Here is a 13,024-nt window from a genome sequence, read left to right on the forward strand (position 1 = left end):
CTAATTTTTGTTATAATATTTTCTTTGACCAATTATTTTTATGTTTAAAATATCCAAATGTATGGGGATATTTATACTGGGGTAGAAATTGTAATCTGTAGGGAACCAATCATTTGAAATTTGCTGAAGCTTGCTTTAAGATGTAGGCACTAGTCATTAAAAAAAAATTCATTAATCCTTGAAAAGAATGTGTAGTTCCAATAAGGTGAATGCAGTGTTCTACTCATAAATATTAAATCTAACTTAATTGTGCCACTCAAATCTCCTATATTCTTACCAATAATTTTCCTGCTTCACCTATTAATTAATGAGAAAATGTGTTGAAATATCGTCTGTAATTCTAGATTTATTCATTTCTTGAAATTTTATCAGTTTTTACTTTGTACAGATTAAGACTATATTATTGTTATTAGGTATATCCTCATTATTATGTCTTCTTGATGAGCTGAACTTTTTATTTTTATGTAGTGAATCTCTTTATCTTTATAATACTTATTATCTTAAAGTTTGTCTTATATTTTTGAATACATTAGCACCAGAATTCTTTAGCTTTAACTTTAAGCTATTTTGCTTTGTGTTTTTTATTTTACAGAGATTTATTATAGCCAACACATAGCACACTTTTTCTCTTCTCTAATGCATGCTTTGTAATCTTTGCTTACAATTGGCTAGGTTAGTTCATCTCCCCTTACTGTGATTACTATTATACTAGTACATTGATACTCCTGCCTCCACACTTGTTTCTTCTTTTTTTATTACTTATTTATTTCCCCCACACTCCTACATATTTGAAGGTTAATGTCTATTTCTTTCTTTATGTGTAGTCTTTTCGTTGGATTCCTAGATATTACAACTTTAAAAATAACCTAAGGTCCTGATCAGTGTGGCTCAGTTGGTTGGGCATTGGTCCCCAGTAGGAAGCATGCAGGAGGCAGTCAATTGATGTTTTGCTCTCACATCAATGTTTTTTTCTCTCTCCTTCTCCCTTCCTCTCATTCTAAAAAAAAAATCAATAAAAACATGTTAAAAAATAAAGTTAATTTTCCTCCTCCCAAAGTGAAAGAAATTTAGAACACTTTAACTTACTTTAGTCATCCTCTTCTAAATTTACTTACAATATTTTAGATTTATCTTATTTCCTTATGCCACAAATGAGGTATAATAATTATTTCTTATAGTAAAGATTTGTTTGAATTTACTCACATAGTTACATGTAAATATGCTTAGCATTCTTTCTTATATCTCATACCTTCCATCTGTTTTTCTGCCTGATAGAAATCTTTTAGAATTCCCTTTACTGTTGGAATTTTAATTGTTTGAAGAGACCTTTATTTTATCCTTTTTTTAATTGTCTAAAGTTTTACATATGTCTCCTTTTTCCCCACTTGACCCCCGCCGCCCCAGCCATTCCCACCCTGGGTAAGCCCTCACTGCCCCAGTGTCTGTGTCCATTGGTTATGCTAATATGCATGCATACAAGTCCTTTAGTTGCTCTCTAACACCCTCATCCCCTGTCATTTGTCTCTGGATCTATTCTTGTTCATCAAATTATGTTGATCATTATATCCCACATATAAGTGAGATCATGTGATATTTATCTTTCTCCGACTGGCTTATTTTGCTTAGCATAATGCTCTCCAGTTCCATCCATGCTGTGGCAAGTGGTAAAAGTTCCTTTTTTTATAGCAGCATAGTAAGTATTCCATTGTGTAGATGTACTATACTTTTTTAATCCACTCATCTGCTGATGGGCACTTAGATTGTTTCCAAATCTTAGCTATGGTAAATTGTGCTGCTATGAACATAAGGGTGCATATAGCCTTTCTGAAAGGTGTATCTGGTTTCTTGGGATATAGTCCTAGAAGTGGGATTACTGAGTCAAATGGGAGTTCCATTTTAACTTTTGAGGAAACTCCATACTGTCTTCCGCGTGGCTGCACCAGTCTGCATTCCCACCAGCAGTGCACGAGGGTTCCTTTTTCTCCGCATCCTCTCCAGCACTTGTCATTTGTTGATTTGTTGATGATAGACATTCTGACAAGTATGAGATGGTACCTCATTGTCGTTTTGATTTGCATCTTTCAGATGATTAGTGACTTTGAGCATGTTTTCATGTGGCATGTCTCTTGGCTTTCTGAATGTCCTCTTTCAAAAAGTGTCTATTTAGGTCCTTGGGCCATTTTTTTGATTGGATTGTTTATCTTCCTTTTGTTAAGTTGTATGAGTTCCCTGTAAATTTTGGAGATTAAGCCACTATTAGAGATGACATTGGCAAATATGTTCTCCCATGCAGTGGACTTTCTTGTTGTTTTGTTGATGGTTTCTTTTGCTGTGCAGAAGCTTTTTATTTGGATGTAGTCCCATTTGCTTATTTTTCTCCTTAGTTTCCATTGTCCTAGGAGCTGTATTGGTAAAGATATTGCTATGACATATATCTAATATTTTGCTGTCTATAAATTCTTCTAAAACTTTTATGGTTTCCTGTCTTACCTTTAAGTCCTTTATCCGTTTTGAGTTTATGGTATTCTGTATTTGAAAGTTGTTTTGTCTTTTAAACATTCTTGGAAAAATTTTAGCCACTATTTTTTTATAATTTCCCCTTCTATTCTATCTCTTATCTCCCTTTAGACATCTGATTAAATACCTGTTAGACTATTTTATTCTCTATTCCTTAGCTTTAGTTCTCTCATATTTTCTCTCTGTCTCTTTGGGCTGCTTGGATAATTTTTATTGTTCTATCGTTTAATACAGCAATTCATTCTTTAGCTGTGATCAATCTGTCCAATGAGGTTTTCATTTTAATTATTTTATTTTTAATTTATAGAATATAATTTGGTTCTTTCTCAAATGTTCTTGGCTATATTTCATAGATGTTGTTCCTTGAAAATGTTTCCAAGATTCTCTTTTATTTCTTGAAACTAAAGTCTTTGAGTTTTTATTCCCCTTCACAGATAATGTGTGTTCAGGCCACAAACCTATATGAAGGTCATATTGTGATAATTCATTTTAAAGAGAGATTTTACTTTTACCCAAGTTGGGACAAACAACTTTTGTTGTTTTGTACCTCCTGTATTAAAGATTTATTTCTTACTTCCCCTTATACTGAGTTTTTGATCTTCTGGACCCCTATTTGATTTTTTCCCTATTACCTAGGGCAGTGATGGAGAACCTATGACATGCGTGTCAGAGGTGACACGCGAACTCATTTTTTTGGGTTGATTTTTCTTTGTTAAATGGCATTTAAATATATAAAATAAATATCAAAAATATAAATCTTTGTTTCACTATGGTTGCAAATATCAAAAAATTTGTATATGTGACCCGGCACCAGAGTTAAGTTAGGGTTTTTCAAAATGCTGACACGCTGAGCTCAAAAGGTTGGCCATCATTGCCCTAGGACTTGCCCTTAGTCTGTCCTGCCCCATACACACATGAAACAGAAGCTTAGGGGATATAACATTCAGCAGATGTTCTTAGGATAAAAACTCCCTTCATTTCTTACTCATTATCCCTGGTTCCTGCTTTTGCTTTCCTTTCAGTCTCTTTAGATTTCATTTTCAATAGCTCAGTGATGCATTAAAAAACACACATTAAGAACATCTTTATCAATTCTTTAAAATTCTTATGGGAAAGTATCTTAGAATTATGGTATATGGTATTGCTGAATATAGAATATGCTTGTGAGCTTTCTTATAGGAAGAGGAATCAATTGCCAAGTAAAAATCAGGTGCTAAAAAATAGTGGCATCATATGGAGTTCCTTAAAGAGAGGGTAGAGTCTATTCCCCCCCTCATCTTACCAGCTGTATACCTTAGCAAATAACTGAATCTCTCTGCATCTTCATTTTAATGTCTTTAAAATTGGGTAATAGTAGTATTAATTGTTTTGGATTTTGTAGCAATAAATGAATTTATTTATATGAAGCCCTTAGAAGAGTGCTTGGTACACAGTGCCCAATACCACATTTCACTGAATTTAAGATGCCACAGATTGTTAGCTTACCTGTTACTTCACAAAAGAAGAGAATATGCTTCCAACTAAACTATGACACAATGCCAAGATGTTATCAACTGAAACATACATCCCAATCGCAGATGTTAAATTATGAAAAAATGCACCTTAGAAACATCTGTAGTAAATTTTGGCTGTTATTATGAATGGATGCATAGAAACAGAAAAGGCACAGGCTGAGAAACAGAATCTTAGTCTCAGAAGTGATGGGACTTTACATGTTTGTAAGTATTTATTTCATCACACCCTCATCTTATCAACTTCTGGACCCTGGCTGTATTGTGCATGAACTAATCGGTGTCCAGTAGACTGAACAGTGTCCAGTAATTGTCAGTAGACAAACTGACACCTTCTTCTCCAAGACTGTGGAAGAAAAGAAAAGGAACTTTTATTTATTAAGATATCAGTATCTAGCATACTTATAGGTACCTTTGATATATCATTTACTTTAATTCTTATAATTAGTCAGATTAATGAAAATTAGTTGCTGTCACAAGCAAACCCCCAAGTATTGGTGGTTTAGCACATTATGTTCACTTCTTGCTTACCCCAGAGACTGTTGTGGGTTGGATGGCTCTACTCTAAACTGTGATTTGGGACTCAACTTCTTCCATCTTTTGGCCTTGCCATAGTGTGGCTTTTCAGATGCTCTGGCATCACGCAGTAGGCAGAAAGGGGAAGAGAGAGGGACTAGGGAGAAAGCATGCCTTGTCTTATAATTTAAAATTGTTCAAGACCTCACAGTTTTATTTATTCCAAGGTAACTTTTTGGAGGGAGAAATTACTATAGGATTAGGGTGACTGGGGAAGTCCTCCCAGCTGAGGTAGGATTAAAGCTGAATCTTAAAACACTGGTAACACCTGGAGATAGAAAAAGGGGATTGGGGAGATTTCAGTATGGATGTGCTGGGTGCAATGAATGATGGGAGAGCAAGGTGTTTTTGGAGAACCAGGGAATACTCCGTAGGGAAATGATTAACACTTATTGAGCTCCTACTCTGTGCTGGATACAATGCAATGCACTGTTCAGATGCCACGGTGACATGTGGCACACTAAACATAAGTGAGCCTCAATAAGATAGCAATCTGTAAAAGGCCTGCCTGACCCATCCTGTGCCCCAATTAATTAACTCAAATGGCTATATGCTGACCATGTGGACCATGTTCCTGACACCAGGCTCCAACATAAAAGATTCTTTATCTGAGGATGTTATGGCAATGACAGTAGGGTTTGCCGAGATTCGTTGTGTTGTGTTTACACTTGAGGTTATTCCATGTGTATATGCTGTGACCCTAGAGTGGGTTCTGATTCTCTGTCTTTGGTTCTTTTTATTAATGAGCTGGTGAGAACCCTTTGTCATTGTGGCTGAGCCCAGGTTCTGGTTCCATCTGGATTTTCCTTTGAATGCCCCACACTACTTAGGTCACAGAGGGTATGAGTGGGATGTTAATTATTTCTTCAGGGCCAATCACAGAAAATGTTTTAGTGTTGTGGTTTGTGATTACTCAAAGGGTGTTCTTTATGTACTAGGTCTTTATCAAATCTCTTCTATGGAAGGCATCTTCTTCCCAATATATTAAATATAATTTGCTTTTTAGTTCCCTGGTGCAGTGGTTCTCAACCCTTTTGGTGTCGAACCACCCTTTCACAGGCCTAAGACCATCGGAAAACACATATATAATTACATATTGTTTTTGTGATTAATCACTATCCTTTAATTATGTTCAATTTGTAACAATGAAAATACATCCTGAATATCAGATATTTACATTATGATTCCTAACAGTAGCAAAATTACAGTTCTGAAGTAGCAACGAAAATCATTTTATGGTTGGGTGTCACCACAACATGAGGAACTGTATTAAAGGGTCCCGGCATTAGGAAAGTTGAGAACCACTGCCCTAGTGGGTAGCAACTTTTGGGGCCTGAGGTCTCAGTGGGAAATAGACTATTTATTGGGCACGAAGATAGATATCATGATATTTCCTGTGTAGCATCATTAACTAGCCTTCTGGGTCAAAGCAGCTTATTTTATTATTTCACTTGCTCTTGTAAGTATCATGCAGGATACATGATCTTACTGATTCTAACCACAGCCTTGAGAATAGATTCTATTCCTATTTTTACAGATGAGGAGGCTAAAGGTAGGAGAAGCCTAGAGAGAGACAGAACTGGGATTGTAATCTCAATCCTGAACTTTGGATTTCCATGATCTCATCATGCGATCTTCCAAATGTTATTGAGCAAACTGCAGCTTGGAGGATTTGAGAAGGAAATAAAATTGGAGATGAGAGTTGGATTATTATGGTTGTTTAAATAGCACCATCACCTGCTCATGGCGTTAGAAATAAGAGAATGTTATATGTGAAACGACAAAACATTGTACAGTTCTCTCTCCTGTGTTCACTTTCCCAAGGGTAATATGGACCCCCTCAACCTGGGTCTTCATCATGACTCAGAGAGTGAAACAGCTTGCCCCGTGACCTCTGGTCATGATTTATGAAACAGGATGTATCCAAATTTTCACCACGTTGGAGCTATTCAATTTTCTCTAATGGCCCTTATCTGAGAATTATGTCTATTCGTGGCAGCCACAACCAGTAAGTCATTAACTTAAAGTATACTTATTGTTAATTTTAGCACCCTGGGACCTGGGCCCAATGAGAGAGGGCTCTCACTTTTGCAAATCAAGGCTGAGGGACATTTGAGCAGTTGGCTAACATTCACATGAGGAAAAGTTAGAAGTAAAAAGTGATAAAAAGTTAAAGAGTAAAAAGCAGTTGACTAGCTGGACATAGCTCAGAATGGCCTCCTTCTGGCTGCCTCCCTACTGTTAGGCAGCCTCCTCACCAGAAGAGAGATTGAACCAACCTTTATATCGAGCGGCCATGTGTGCCAGGCACTTCCCATGTGTGATCTCACTGACCCGCACAGAGTGCCACGAGGAAGGAACCATCGCTCCCATTTTATCCTTTATCAATCCTCTAAAATTCATCTTGAACCTGAGCAGGGCTGAGGTCTGGGCAGGCCCCCTTCTACCTGATACACAGTCCTTTTGGGCTGTCCAACCAGGGTTTTTAGTGCCTCAAGGGACAAGGCCTGGTTCTCTGAGGTCTGGTCCGCCAACTTGCTGGGCTCTGTCGCCTGGCAGCTGTGAGGGGCCATTGGGGCTTCCTCAAGGGAGCCAGAGCTGTCTATATTTCATGAGGTTCAGCCCATTCATCAGGGCTGGGTGACAGCTTGCATCTCCCCTGGGAATGAGGGTTCTTAAAGTATCTGATTGCTGCAGGATGCTGGCCACCACACCTAGCAATACTGAACTATCTCTGATGACCGTTGCCACCCGCCTATAAGTCAAACAGAGACCCTGAGTGGGGGTGAGAAGGGAGGCTTGTTGTTGCTGCTTCCCAAATCTCACTGCAGTCCTCCTTGCCCCTTCAGGTCCCCACCTCTTCGGCCCCAGGCTTTTGTGGTCCCCCTTGGAGCTCACATCGTTCTCTTAAATAAATCGCTGCTGCTGGTCTCATCCCCTGGAGTCCATCCACTCCACTGGTCACCGTGGGAGCTGAAATTCCACTCTGATCATTCCGCCCTCCCTCTCAAACACCTTCTGTGGCCCCCCTACCACGCACAGCATAGAGTCCAAAGAACCAACTTTTCTCATGCAGGGCCATAGAGGCGCCTTCTCTCCAGCTCCTGGGAGATATCTGGGTCTCTGAATGCCCACTACATTTTCTGGTCTCCTTGCCATGGCTCGTACTGCTCTCCTGGCACAGAACGGCCTTGTCCCATTTACATCTGGCAAAACCCCACCCTGCGTTTAAGATCCAGATGTCACCTCCTCTAAGAAGTCTGCCCTCCTCCCCTATCTGAAAGTGACCACTCGTTTTTCTGCATTGCCATGCCACTGGGGTAGTTTCCTCTAAACTCCACCTCCACCCCAGCATGCTCCGTCCAGCCTTCTGGAATCACTTCCGTACCCACGATCTTGTGCCTTTCATATGCTCTTCCTGCTGCCTGCATTCTCATACTTCCGGTCCCTTCTCCTTCCTTTGCTTCCACACTCTTTGGGGTCAGGTCCTGAGAAACTTGCCCTGACCTCTTCTCCCCACCTTCCATTCTCACCTAGTACTGGTGGAAGCCCTCAGGACCTGTCTTGCATCCTCTTGGTTACCTGTGGCTGTCATTTTCATGCAGCAGTGGGATTGTCTGTGGAATGTCTGTCTGTCTGGAGAACGTGATGAACACAGAGCTGGGAGTGAGGAGGGAGGCTGTCCAGCTGGGAATGACAGACAGTGTAGACTGTGCGAACTCAGGAGGGACAGGGGACTTTGTCTCAATGGATATTAGGATGCCCTTTCCAGGCACATGTATAGTCATAAAAGACCCTCCCACAATTGTCTCACTGAGTACTCATAACACATCCTGAGATAGATACCTTCATCTCCCATTACCAGTGAGGAAGCTGAAGTCCCTTTAACAAGAAGCCCCCTGGTCAGTCAGCAAATGTTTATTGATTTGATCATTATGCACGAGGCACTGTGTCAGGAAGGCGGGCCTGGAGGTACAGTAGTGAGCAGGACAGACCTCTAGTCCATGCCCCTGGGACCCTCAGCGAAGACAGATATAAAGCTACTAATTTCAGAGAGAAATGTTTAAATACAATTGTGAGGGCTTCTATGGGGTGAGAAATAAAGAGGGGTAGGCGATCATATAATGAGGGACCTGACTGCATCCCCAGGTCTCATTCCTCTTTTACCTCCACCCCTGCCTTCTACCTAGCATTTTGGCTGGAGCTTAACTGCTTTCCTCAATGTTTACTGTCCTGCCCCCGTTGACAGCAATAATGACTCCTGCAGATTAAACAATCCTCGCCTTGCCGTGAGCTGTACTTGGATTGGCCCATTAGACAATGGCAGAAAACCTCCCTTGCTCCCGGTTCTAATTGAGTAATTTACGGTAAACAGGCTCCCTTTCCTCCAGAGCCCAGGCTGGCTAGTTAGCCAAATGGAGGTGAGCAAGCGCTGCCTCTAATGGGATGCAGGAGAGAAATGAGCTGTCCAAATGCGCGGCTGTCCCAGCAGGCGTTGAACTAAATCAGTGGACTTTAAGGCTTCAAGTCTTTTTTGCAAACCAGCCCCTCCTAGTGAAGGAGGCATAGAACCAAGGTTGCAGTTCCAGGGTGAGATTTTCAATGAGTTAGGGAGGCCTTTGAGGTGGGGTAGAGATGATGGAGTTTCTTCTTTCCTGCTCACTCCTACATATGTCCTCACCATTTTTGTGGGCAAGGTAGAATCTCTGCCTTGAGATATATGTCTCAACTCCTACTGCCATGAGGAAGGACACTCCCTCTTTGAGGCTACCATGTGCCAAGCACATCGTAAATATGATATTATATGATATATGATACGATATTATTAGGGACTCTTGTGAGTGGTTTCATTTAATCCTCATGAAGCTCCTGGGAGGCAGGTATAACTGAAGAAAACACCTTCATGGGGGCTGATGATTTTCCTAAGTTCATGTACTAATGAGGCACAGCGTCCAGATCTGTCAGATTTCCAAGTTTATGTTGCGATGCAGACAGCACGGGCAAAGGGGGTGTCTTGAATCTATTCTTGGCTTCCTGACATGCTGTGTAGCTTTGGAGGGGCTCTGCTCTGAGCCCCTGTCAATAGAATGAGTTCAGCCTAGGGCAGTGGGAAGGGGTGGCTGCCAGGGCAGCAGGCCACAGGGGCTTTCCTGAGGGCTGCATGCTTGCAACAGGTCTCCCTATAAACCTAGTGACAGGCTTAGCTGGGACTGCGGTGTTCCCTCCCCTGATCCCTTCACGCCCCATAACTCTGTCCATGTGACTGTCATGAAGGAAACCAACAGATGAGGAACAGGGAGATGGCCCCACTGTCTGTGCTCCTCTTCCTCCTGCAGTTTTTATGATTTGCTTCATTTTTCTGAGGACTGTCTGTCCTCTCTCTGGCTGTGTCATTGAAGGCCAGCCCTAGGTGGAGCTGGGGGACTCACAGTCTGGGAGGTGGGAGCAGTGGGAGGTGCTGTTGAGAGAGAAGAGGGCTTGGCTACGAAGGGTTGGGGCTGGGTGTCATCACCATGGAACCAGTAGTCAGGCTGTCAACAAATGCTGAACACATGTCACCTGTTCATTGCTCTCATCATCATCATCTGCAATCATAAAACTTGGATACTAGCCCTCTGTCACCTACTAGCTGTGTGATCTTGGGCAATGGATGTAATTCCACTGAATTTCAGAGACCTCACCTGTAACAAAGGGATGATGATAATATTAAATGAGTTAATACTATATGAACCATTTAGAACAGAGCCGGGCACATAGTACCTAGTCAATAAATATTAGCTATTGTTTTCATTATAGAGGTACTCTATAAACATCAGCTGGGTTAAAGTCTTTGCTATTTCCTCTGTCACCTTATAGATAATCTCTCTAACCTGTTTCTTGTTCCCAGTGAATGTGAAGTGTAGCTCCTCTGAGATCTCATCGGAATCATAATCCCAGTTTGACTGGGCAGTTCATTGTGTAGGGTCCTGTGCCTAGTCTCACACTGAGCAAGATGTAGTTTCAGACATCAAGGAATCTTGTCCCACTGGGGAAAGGAGGCAGGCATCGGTAATGCTGTCTGCGAAGGCCAGTGATTTATATACAGTCCAGATATGCCCAGGTGGCCTCCCCAGGTTTTGTTAGGGGGCAGCCTCCACCAGCATAACGGCTGGGAGACTATGAGTGAAATGGATGAGCAAAGACATCTCACCAGGGTGCTTTGACAAAACAAATCTATATTGGACTTAGTGCATGCCCCTCAGCAAAGAGCCCAGTATCCCTAAAGAAATGGGTATAGATTTTTGGGGCATGACTTGTTCCTACTGTGCCTTTGCTGGCCTCTTGTGCTCACTGCTTTTGTCCAAAAGGCCTCCCATCAGTGATTAGGAATCTGTTCTAGAATTTTGTGCTCAGCAAGCTGTGTTCCTAGAATCTGCCTCTTAGAAATTCAGAACATCCAGGCTTCTGTGCCTAACAGCTCTCCCTCCGGGTCCCTCAGATATGACTCGATTAGATCCAGAGGTTCCTTCAATATTCTAGGGCAGGGGTGGGCAAACTTTTTGACTTGAGGGCCACAATGGGTTCTTAAACTGGACCGAAGGGCCGGAACAAAAGCATGGATGGAGTGTTTGTGTGAACTAATATAAATTCAAAGTAAACATCATTACATAAAAGGGTACGGTCTTTTTTTTTTTTTTACTTTTATTCATTTCAAAGGGGCCGTAGTTTGCCCACGGCTGTTCTAGGATGTGCTTCACCTAGTCACAGAATCCTGACTGGTTCATACTTATTTATTTTTATATTTAAAAAAATATTTTTTATTGATTTCAGAGAAAAAAGGAGAGGGAGAGAGAGAGAGCTAGAAACATCAGTGATGAGAGAGAATCATTGATCGGCTGCCTCCTCCATGCCCTCTACAGGGGATGGAGCCTACAACCTGGGCATCAAACTGTGACTTCATAGGTAAGCGCTCAAACACTGAGCCACGCCGGCCTGGACTGATTGGTTCACACCTTAAAGGACCTTAAACTTCCTTATTGTCTCTGTCTCCTCAGTCGCTCTGAGCTTTAATTCCCTCTTCAACAGTTTTTCTCTGCCCCCCTTTCCTTCTCCATGACAACGATGGCGATAAAATAAGGCCTGCTTGTTCATGCACTCTGAACACATCATAACTTTCGGAGAAATTGGTATTACTTTCTGGTTCTTTAGTCAGACACATCACAAAGGGAATTTTGTTATTTCTAACTTTTTCTTTCGTGTCATACTTTTCAGGCGAGTGACTCACTGGGTTCCCAAAATACATTTTCTCAATAACGATGGTAATGGTAGAAATAACAATGCCGAGACCAGTGACGCACATTGTCCCTGTGCGAGGTGCTTCATGCACTTCATCTCATTTCCCTCATCGCCTTTATCTGATCACGGGGCTGAGCACACAGCAGACTCTCAGGACACGAGAATAATAACAGCTTCTATTTATTTCGCTCCCATCTCTATTACTGATCTCACGTCACTGTTACAGAGTTCTGTGAAATAGATATTAGTCTCAGTTCTAGGTAAATAATTAGGGCTCAACATAAAGGTATTAAAAATCCATTCCACTCCTTCTTTCAATGGGCAACATAGAGTGCTTGCAAGTGGTTCTTGTCCTTGAAGGGCTCACAGTCTAGGGGGGCCCACAGTGGCAGTGAGTCCCTGGGATTAACCAAAGCCTTGGTTTATTCTGAGCCCCTGCCTCCCCATATTTTTTCGATGGACACATGCATTCCAAGCATCATAAGGGGTACTTTGTGTCCAGCCACATCACTATTCATTAAAGTCCTCCTCTGCTCTTTTCTCATAAGGGTCACTGTAATCACAGAGTAAGACTTTAATTTTTCTGGGCTCCGCTTGCCCACCTCCGCTGTGTCTTTCCACCAGTTCACTCTTGTGTTTTCTATGAAGGCCTTGAAATCTGCTGTCCTCAAACCAGGGCATGTAGGGGACAGCCCTCCCTCCCTTTTATTACTTTGCCCAGGCAACAGCGATAGAATCTCCCCTTCCTACAGGGAGGGCTTCGTTATTGGCTCGGAGAAGGAGCTGGCAGAGAGGGAGGACTGGGGAAGGGACAAGGCAAGGCAGGAGGAGACAAAGAGGTGGGCAGCTTGTTTTATGGGGGAAGAAGGACGCTATTGTCTCCATCCAACCTGTGAAGCACAGGCAAGCCAAGTGGGTCTTCAGAGCTGGGACTGGAGCCCCTGGGAGCCGGCTCCCCTTTATCAGTTAGCCTGCTTTTGTCTGTAGAGAACCCAGATCCTCACTCAAACAACAACTGCATTATCTTACGTAACACGAAGCCTAGAGGTGGGCCCAGCTCCAGGGTCAATCATTCAGGGGTTCAGGGATCAAGGACCTTTCTTCTCCAGCTAGGTCCTCTCCTGCTCGCAAGATGGTTTCTAGCA

At 41.9% G+C, this 13,024-nt stretch overlaps 1 protein-coding gene across 1 annotated transcript in view; it reads left to right on the forward strand.

The window, feature by feature from the left end:
- INSC (INSC spindle orientation adaptor protein) overlaps positions 1-13,024 on the forward strand; it is a 128,928-nt gene that overhangs the window by 19,437 nt on the left and 96,467 nt on the right. The gene's annotated exons all lie outside the window — the stretch shown is intronic.

The sequence above is a fragment of the Myotis daubentonii genome, chromosome 9, assembly GCF_963259705.1.
Source record: "Myotis daubentonii chromosome 9, mMyoDau2.1, whole genome shotgun sequence".
Classification (NCBI taxonomy): domain Eukaryota; kingdom Metazoa; phylum Chordata; class Mammalia; order Chiroptera; family Vespertilionidae; genus Myotis; species Myotis daubentonii.